Genomic DNA, 10309 nt, shown 5'->3' with positions numbered 1-10309 from the left:
TGACCTTCTCTTTTGATTGAGTGAATAGCCATGCCATGGATTCTCTTTTCTGGGCTAGCTCTATACCATTTCCATAGTAATACTGCCTTGGTGAATCCCTTATCTTGTTTGCAGCATCATTCTCGATCCCCTTATTCCCTTCCCAAGAAGGAATCATATCCTACGGCTAATTCATCCTTATATGGCTCCCGATCCTTAAAGAGAATCAAAGGCTATCTCGAGGGATGGTCAGAGAATCGGTTTATCTTCACGGCAGTAGACGGCACCTTTATGAGTGCGTATAAGCTTGCTTTAGAGCTAGAGCGTGCATCTAAAATAGTTTCATATCCCTTTCCATCGATCTTTCTTGGTGATGTAGTACCCATTCCTGCTAGCTTGATCTCGTGGCCTTCTCTTGGCCAGGACTATATATAATAGTTTATTGAGTGCTTCTTGGGTTGGTTCTCTTGAAGTGCATAGCCCGGCCCCTTTTCTCTTTCTTCCAACAGAAAGGGTTCTCTTCTCTTCTGGTATGGAGTTCGACTAGAGCCTGCCACTTTTCCAGGTTTGGGTGTGGGTGGATCTCATATCTTAGAGGACAGGGCGGGGCTTATTCCCAAGGTTAGGTCCCATGCCGGTGGACTTGAAATACGAAGATCTTAAGCTAAGCTATGGGGCCGGGAATATACTCCAGGTTGGGAGATCTGTCCTGCCATCGGGCATGCAAGAAGCTATGTGCGCAGGGCATCAAAGGCTTACTCAAATGGAACATACGAATCCAACCTTGCTTGACTCTCTTTTTCATACTTGCCCTCGGGATCAGTGGTAGATTCGTAACGTTATTACTCATGGGTAGCAGATGATGGATCCATTTCTGTTGAAGCAGTGGAGTGAAGAGGAGGGTTGGGTCCCGCCTCACAACAAGCCCGGGTAGCTAGATAGGTAGATAGTAGATAGCAGTCCGGATAGTGATAAAATCTGAAATAATCTTCTTCTTGATTGAAAGAAAGCCTGTGCCGGAAATAGAGAGAGTTCTGCTCTTGGTTGACATAGATCGCTCTACTCTCGAATTGACATACATAGAGTTGAAAACATACTCCTCACAAATGATCATAGTTCACTACTAATGAGCGAGTAACTACTAACGTTACGAGCAAAAAGACGAATCTACTTGGTTCATATCATATGTTCCGCTCCGTTGACAGGTTCATATATGTACCTGATGTTCATGGAAACAACAGGATGATAATCCGTTGATGGGAAACTCACTTTGCTATGCTAGGAAACTGACTAATGAAACTAACAAGTTCAAGTGCTCTAGTCAAGTAGTAAGCTCCAGTGGGAAGCGCTAGTCCAGATAGAAAGAATAGACAGGAGGATTGCCAGGTTGGTCCGCACAGGTGCATATCTGTAGGTTTCAGCACGGGATTCAAGATCGTTGGTACCCGATGTTCAGTTCATGGGAATGGGAATGTAGGAAACTCTCTCTTCCGTCCGGAACATATAGATAGATTGATTGCTGTAGCAGCAAGTCAACTAGATCCAGTGAGGAATGAGAACCTTTCCGAGGGCAAGGGGGGCGAAGCTACTAGCTACTATTACTATTGGCTATGGATGTCCTAACACGAACGGAGTCTATACGAGCAGAGGAAAGCGAAGCGTATTGGTTGGTTCGGATTTCAGAGTGCACTGGTTCTATTCTAACTAGACTCGCATCATAAGTTTGCCTGCTTTAAAATCCCGCGAAAGTACTACTGGCAGCTCCTATATGAGGTTGATGCCACAAAGATTATCATATCTACATGAAAGGAAAATGAATGGAAAGGAAAATGAATGTGATGTACACTAGAAAAGATACCAAGCAAGAGGATGTGCGCAACGTCGCGCTCGAAAGTCTTGTCTATGAAACCAAACCCTAGTTCCGTGAGGAGGAAGACTCTCTTCGGTCGAGGGATGGATGGACTAGTGCCGTAAGGATGAGTGATGCTAGAGGGAAGTAGATAAATAGGTGCCGCTTGCTTACTACAGTGACAAGGAAATCAAACAAAGTAGTGGCCAGGCTCAAGAATGGGTGAGTCAAGTAAACTTGCCAGTATGCCGGGAAGCCGGTAATGCTAGGGTATCTCCAGTCGAAAGGATGCCGGATCCAACTAATACGGCTACGCTTGAGGAAGAAGAGAATCCCTAAGTTAGAATTGAATGCCATCCCATTTCCTAAAGAAAGAGATTTCCAATATACGTGAATCACGAAAGAACCAATGTTGTAACTTGCTTCATCCGGCATTCTAAGTAATCAATGAGATTTTCTTCCTCGAGAACAAAAAGCTACACGAGGAGAGCCTTGTTTACTGATATGTTACTAAAAGACCAGAGGTGATGGCCTCTGAATTGCAGGGTATGGAAAGTGGGTGTTAATCAACAAGATTATCTACATTTGCGGAAACCACTACAGGAATAAAGTTAGATCTTCATTTCATTTCAAGGAAAAGTTTCAGGGTTTAGCCACCACTCAGACAGTAGTGAAAAATAAAACTAACTCTAGGCGAAAGTGCATGGAGGATCTGTGATTCCTCCTACCTTATGAGCCCTTACGAAATGCCATTTTGAATGATGGACAAATCATGGGTGTCGGCGGTCTAGTCAGAGCATTTTGGAGCGCCTGAGCGGGCAAAGTAGGTTGACCCGTCCCGAGGGGGAGGGAACAAATGGGCAATTGAACACCATAGGTCACAAACGAATCGCCAGTAACGACCTGTATATATCAGGCAAGAGGTGCTACTCCGACCCGGAATCCTGCGTGATGGTTGGTCACCTTACCAATAATCTTCTTAATGTTGGAGAAAATGAGGATCATTGACTTAAATTGGAATTGATACCTAGAAAACTTGGTTCTAGCTTGCCACCCCAGAAGGCAACGTATACACAAGTATAGACTATAGGTAACACTTTAGGGTACAGCCTTGGGTAGTCTTAGGGTTTTCCAAGATATGATATGATCGGGTTATTTATTAGAATTGGAAATAGCTAGACGAATAAGTAGGCTTTAAAAGGATGAATAAAGTAGGCCTTCTAACTCAAAGTACTCCAGCTTAAGGAAAGACATGCAACATTGGTGATCAACGTATGGAATTTCCGCTATTCCGTTCCGGGAAAACACTTGTTTTTTCACGTTTTTCCTTCGCTGTTCTTTCCTAGATTTTTTGTTGATGATTCTTCCCCTTAAAAAAAGCTTTTCCCTATAAAAAATATGTGGCCCTTTTCTTTCCCGAAAAGGCATTGATTGTTCGTTCTGTGCCAGGAACCAGATTTGAACTGGTGACACGAGGATTTTCAATCCTCTGCTCTACCAACTGAGCTATCCTGACTATTTATTGTGCATCATCCTAGTAGAGTACTTGTATCTATGTCAATTAAAGGGACTCAAAAAGAAAAAAGTATTCTCAAATTGGACTTAGTAAATATCAGGATTATGATATGGATTTGGATCCAATGGATAATGCAAATCGAAAAATCAAGCCCGCCTATAAATGAAATAAATGAAAGTGAAAGTTCAGTATGAACTGGTAGAGCGAGAGCAGCTAGTTTAGAAGGAAAAGAAAAAGGGTGCCTACTCAGTGGTAAGTTAGGTCATTCCTTTCTGGCTATCAGAAAAGAGTATGATCGAGGGTCCCATAAGGCAAAGGGAAGGTGCTCCCCTGACCTACTACCCTCGGAGAGATTCCTACGGTTTTCTTTTAAAAAATAATACATAGGTGGGAAAGTGGTATGAATATGGGGTTCGAAGTCGCCTAAAAGAACCTTTCTCATTCGCAAAGCTAAACAAAGTAGAGAAAAGGGGGTCATCCCATTGGCCAGACTGAGCATCAAGCCAGCCAAGAAGTCAAAGCGAAGAAGGAGTGACTCGCATGAGTCAACACTTACTACTCAGGTCCGGTATATATATCTCAAATTCGAATATAGAAATGTTAATGTTATGATTTCGGTATTGTTGAAACTGGCTTTCACATGAATAACCCCTTTTGTTATTCTACGTGCACTCTTCCGTAAACTAAAACGGGCATTCCTACGCAAACTAATAGGCACTTTCTTACGTGAACCTATTTTTGGTATAGCTTTGCTAATCTTTGATGGCCATCTGTACTTGTGAAAAGAGATAGAGCTGTCTCGCGCATCACTGCTTACTTGTGATCTAGATCTGCATCATGATAAGGTGCATCCCGTTAAATGATCTTATGTAAAACTTATCACCACAGATAATAAACAGGGCAGAGTTTTGAAAAGTACAACTCGATCTTTCACCTCAGCTTATGGTGGTGACTTTACCTATTTTGGAATTTCTATATGTCATCATACCTTTTAGGATCATAACCATCCTCATCTTGTAAAGTTTCTATGGCGAAAACTGTAGGCGGGTGACCCTGACGATTTCACCAAGACTGGTATCAGAGCCCCTCGGTAATCAAAATCATAGAGGCCAAAGTTGCTAATGTAGCACGTTTGGATCCGCGAAGGCAATCGCTTGGATCTTCCCCTAACCCAACCCGGGAACGGACCGGAGGGAACCGCAGCATGAGGAATGTCCGCGTCTCGTCGCAAGGCTCATTTTGAGTTTTGGGCCATAGGGCGGGCAGTGTAGTCCGGGGCACAAGGGTCCTGGTACTACCCAGGTGCGAAGAACCCCGGAGGCGACTGCAATGAGCAAAAATGTCACTCACCGGCCTAAACGACGAGCAAACACTTGAATGTGAGAGCAAGGGATCACCCAACGAATGGACGAGCTCCAAGGAGGGAGGAGAGAGGGAGGCAAGAACCATGCATTCAGAGAAGTGGCGGTCCGAATCCACTCTGACAAAATAAAATAACAGACTAAGCCGTGCCGTAAGGGGGGCATTCTCCACACGGGACGGGGCCAAGGCCTTCATGTATGGGTGACAGATCGGCCATAGGAGTACTCCGGGATATACACCAGGGCAACTAATGTCGAGCATACGATGATGCCGCCCGTTTTCATTTCGTGAAAGTCCCCGGTAGAGGAAAGTGCTGTAGGTGATGGCGCGTTCTGCTTCTTAGGGCGATGAAATCATTCCTATGGGATCGTGCGTGGCAGCTAGTATAGATGATGATGAAAGGTGGGCCGCTTGAACCGGGACCTATTCTCATAATAGGCAGCAAGAAAAGCTAAATAGGAAAGGGGGCGACTGATGACTGCCTTTTTCGTCAGAAATCAAAAAGGAAGGAACTTCGGTAACACATCCTCGTCTCCACCGGCTCCACTCTTGGTTATCTTGTCCCTTTACTTTTGCAATCTTACTTGTGCTATATCCATTGCTTGCTTGTGTGCTTATTGTCTTTGCATCATATAGGTTGTCCACGTAGTTGCACATCTAGACAACCTATTTCATTGCAAGGTTTAAATTGTTAAAGAAAAGCCTAAAAAGTGTTAGTTGCCTATTCACCCCCCCCCCTCTAGTTAACCATATCGATCCTTTCAATTGGTATCAGAGCCTTGTCTCTTTATTAAGGACTTTGCCGTCCGAAGAGTATGGTTGACAACAACGACGGTGTGGAGGAGCACTCCGGTGTGAATCCCGTCTCGTCTTCGGCCGAAGGGGGAACCTCGGTCTCTCATGAGGAATTCAATGTGTCTTTAGACACATTGAAAATCTCCATGACAGCCGAGGTTAAAAGCATGTTTTCTGAATTCCTAGAGGGACTCAAACTATCTACCTCACCAATGGAAGTGGGTGATCCCATTAACAAGGTGACGGATGCTAACCCCGACAAGGGGGAAGCTAATAGTGAAAAGAGTTCGTCTACTAGTGGTAGAAATGGCACCGGCATCTTTGCCAATGTGGAACACCCGGTGTATAGAGGACCGATCCCCTCTACTCATTTGAATCATGCCGATCCTCCTCCTAAATATGTGAAAAATGAAGATTTTGATGCTTGGCTCTATCGCTTCAAGCGTCACTTAAAACATGTGAACACTAACCTTTGGAGAATTATTGAAGAAGGTTTCTATCCTCATGATCCAAGCAACTTCACCCCTCGAGAAGAAGTGGACAATCAATTCATTGAAAGTGCTCTCTTCATCATCCAAGATGCAATCCTTATCGAAGATCTCCCTCATCTTCAACCTCATGCCATGGCTAAAGAAGCATGGAAATGTGTCGAGCGTCTCTATCGAGGAAGTGCTAGCATTCAAAGCTCCAACTATGAAGTGGTGCAAGATGAAGCCGATGAGTTTGCAATGAAAGAGGATGAAGAACCTCGTGAGCTCTTTCGAAGAGTGACCAAACTCGCGGTCGCAATCCGAGATCATGGAAGCAAGGACACGGATGACAACTGGATCAAGCGCAAGTTCCTCAAGGCCATGATGCCCTACAACAAGGCCATGATGCCCTACAACAAGGCCATGTCCTCCGTCATTCGCCAAAGACCGGACTTCCACTCCATGACCTCTAGTGAAGTGTTGGATGAGTTTATTGCAATGAGCATCTTGGACAAGACCGTTGACAATGCGGTGCTCCATTCCCAAAGGGCAAAGAAGCCCAATCTTGCCTTGAAGGCCAAGGTTAGTGTGGAAGAAGAAGAAGAAGAGGAAGATGAGGAGAGCAACCCCGAGGACACGAAGTATGATTATCATGAGCACATGGCTCTTGCCTCAAGACAGTTTTGGAGTAAGAAGACTACAAGACCCAACTTCAACAAGAACAACTCAAGTGGCCTCAAGGGGAAGCAACGAGTTAGAACTTGTTTCAACTGTGGCAATGTTAGCCATTTCGTCGCGGATTGTCCATACGAGAAGCGGGAAGATAATGGTGGCAAGTTCATTTGAAAAGACAAAGCCAAGTCCTTCCCCAACAAGAACAACTTCACCAAGAAGACTCCTTCTTGTGGGTTGGTGGTTCAAGAAGAATACCGTGAGGATGACAATGATGATGAAGATGGTGAAACAATGGCCATGGCATCCGTTTCCGTTGTCACAACTCCTCGGGTGTCTCTCTTCGATGCACCTAACGAGAACATCACCGCCAAGTGCCTCATGGCTAAGGCCACCAACAAGGTAACCCCCAACATCGAAACCACCATCATTCCTAACCCTCCTTCAACGGATGACTTTGATAATGGTAAGGGGTTTAATGAGGAGATCAATGAATTTGAGTCCTTCATGAGTAAGCTCAAGGGCAAATCCAAGAAGCATTTCGTTGCTCTTTTGAACAACTTGGTGAAGCCAATGACATGATCGAGGCTCATGAAGAAACCATCACTAAGGTGGAAAGTCATAGTCGTGGCTATGCCTATGAGATATCGGATCTCTCTAATGCTCTTGAGGAAGAGCGTGGGCATCGTTTGGCTCTTGAGGAGTCACACAATGATGGTCATGCTAAACTAAAGAAAGATCTTGATCATGCTCTTGTTGTGTCTCGTGTTCTAGCTTACGAGAAGGCTAAACTTGGGGTTGATCATGTTAGACTCACAGAGGAGTTTGATGTACTTGAAAAGGCCCACAAGGTCTTGAAAGGTGCTCATGCCACCCTCAAGGAGTCTCATGCTCAACTCCAAGTTAAGCTAACCAAGGAAAAGGCCACATTTCCTCACATGGTCTTAATTGATAATGCAAATGCAACTAACCCATGTTGTGAGCATGTGCATCTTGTGGAGGAAAATGCCAAGTTGAATAAACAACTCGAGAAAGGTCTTGTATCATGCATACAAGGCGAGAAGAACCTAAATGACCTTTTGAGCAATCAAAAGGAAGTTGTGGGCAAGGAGGGAGTTGGGTTCGCACCCAAGTCCAAGAACAAGAAGAAGAACAAGGAAAAGAAGAGCAAGACCAATCGACCTCCTCCGCTCGTGCAAACCTTTGTGAAGGAGGGAGAAGGTGCTCCTAAGGAGAAGAAGAACAATGGGAAGAGTGGTGAAGCCAAAGAGCGCAACGCCATCTCTCCCAACAAAGCCGGCGACTTTAACCCCTCTTATGTGTTGTGACGTGCTAGTGATGGGCATGTTTATGCTAAATTTGTTGGTTCTCCTTATGAGTACATTGAATGGTCTATTTGGGTTCCTAAGACCCTTGTTACTAACATCAAAGGACCCATTACTCAATGGGTACCTAAAACCAAGCATTGATCTCTTGTAGGTGTTTGCTTCCGGTGGAGGATCATGGTTGCTCGATAGTGGAGCAACAAATCATATGACCGGGAGCAAGGACTTGGTGGTGGACGTGCACAAGATCCCATCTATGCCCACCAATGTCGAATGGGGTGATGCCTCACATTCTAAGGTATTGGGTCTTGGCAAGGTTGTCATTTCTCATGATCTAACGATCGAGAAAGTCATGCTTGTTGAGTCCCTTGCGTTCAATTTACTTTCCGTTCGTCAACTCGCACTCATGGGTTTTTCCACCTTCTTTGATATTGATACCGTGGCCCTCTTGTGGAGCAAGACTCTTAAAGTAGCCTTTGTTGGACATTTCGAGAATGGTCACTATGTGGTTAACTTTTCGGAGCAACCCACTAAGACCGCGACATGCCTAATGGCTAAAGTTGATGTGGGATGGCTTTGGCATCGCCGTTTAGCCCACGTCAATATGAGATCTTTGCAAAGTCTTCTCAAGGGGGACCATGTTCATGGACTAACGAATGTTAGTTTTTCCAAAGATCGTGTTTGCAGTGCTTGTATCAAAGGAAAGCTTCATGAGACGGCTCACCCTCCCACGACTATCATCTACTCGAAGAGACCCTTGGAGCTCCTGCACATGGACCTCTTTGGGCCCCCATCCTTTGATAGTCTTGGGGGTAGAAAGTATTGCTTGGTGATAGTGGATGATTATTCAAGATACACTTGGGTATACTTCTTCAAGAGGAAGAGTGAGACTCAACAAACCGTCATCGACTTTGCAAATGAAGCTCAACGTCAACACAATGCAAAGATCTTGACAATAAGAAGTGACAACGGCACCAAGTTCAAGAACTACACCTTGGATGAGTTTCTTAGTGATGAAGGGATCAAGCATCAATATTCTGCACCATATACCCCTCAACAAAATGGTGTTGCGGAGAGGAAGAACCGGACGTTGATGGATGCGGCAAGGACCATGATGGCGGAGTTCAAGTCTCCATACAACTTTTGGGCCAAAGCCATCAACACATCTTGTCATGCATCCAATCGGCTTTATCTCCGCAAAGGCTTGAACAAGACTCCGTATGAGATACTCACCGGGAACAAGCCCAATCTCAAGTACTTCCGGGTGTTCGGGTGTAAGTGTTTCATTCTCAAGAAAGGTGTTCGTTTGTATAAATTCAAAGCTAGAGCTCATGAGGGCATATTTGTTGGTTATGCTACAAACTCTCATGCTTACCGTGTTCTCAACAAGTCCAACGGACTCATTGAGCAGACGTGTAATGTAGAGTTTGATGAAAATAACGGCTCCCAAGTGGAGCAAAGTGGTACTTGTGATATAGGTGATGAAATTCCTCCCCAAGCCATAAGAAGAATGGGTATTGGTCATATCCTACCCATTGAGGAACCCCTTGTGGCCGAAGGAGAAGGACAATGCTCCACTCAAGTGGAGCCATCACCTCCCCAAGACCCACACGCTTCCGAAGAACAAAGTGAAGGCCCTCACCCTACTGAACAAGACCAAGGGCAAGATCAACCTCAAGATGGTGGTGAACCTCTAAATGATGCCCAAGGTCAAGTTCTCCCCCTCGAGCAAGTTCAAGATCATGAGCAAGCTCAAGACAGCGCTCAAGACGATCAAGTTAACCTTCCTCCTTCCACTCCCGAGGAGGAATTAGAGCGTCGTGCCGCGAAGATTGCTTCCAAACTCACCACCCAAGGCCATCTCATGGAAAACGTGGTTGGAAGCCTAAGAAAGGGGGTAAGCACTCGTAGACAATTAGCTAACTATTGTGAACATCATGCGTTTGTCTCTTGTGTTGAACCCCAAAAGGTCTATGAGGCGCTCGAAGACTCGGATTGTCTCAATGCCATGCATGAAGAACTCAACAACTTCGAGTACAACAAGGTGTGGAGATTGGTGCCAAGACCTTCGGGGAACCACAACGTCATTGGAACAAAGTGGATCTTCAAGAACAAGCAAGATGCTCATGGGAACATCATTCGCAACAAGGCAAGATTGGTAGCACAAGGCTACTCCCAAGTCGAGGGTATCGACTACGGTGAAACCTTTGCTCCCATTGCTCATCTTGAATCCATTCGTTTGTTGATTGCTTATGCTTCCCATCACAACTTTAAGTTGCAACAAATGGATGTGAAAAGTGCTTTTCTTAATGGTCCCATTAATGAGTTGGTTTATGTCAAG

General features: G+C 45.0%; 1 non-coding gene across 1 annotated transcript; it reads right to left on the bottom strand.

Moving 5' to 3' along the window:
* Window positions 1–3271: 3271 nt before the first annotated feature.
* Window positions 3272–3344, bottom strand: TRNAF-GAA (transfer RNA phenylalanine (anticodon GAA)). Its single transcript has one exon. It is a non-coding gene; the product is annotated as a tRNA-Phe (tRNA).
* Window positions 3345–10309: the final 6965 nt, after the last annotated feature.

This window comes from Triticum aestivum, chromosome 1B, assembly GCF_018294505.1.
Source record: "Triticum aestivum cultivar Chinese Spring chromosome 1B, IWGSC CS RefSeq v2.1, whole genome shotgun sequence".
NCBI classification, from domain to species: Eukaryota; Viridiplantae; Streptophyta; class Magnoliopsida; order Poales; family Poaceae; genus Triticum; species Triticum aestivum.
The sequence above is the reverse complement of the archived record's forward strand: the minus strand, read 5'-3'. Positions and strand labels throughout refer to the sequence as shown.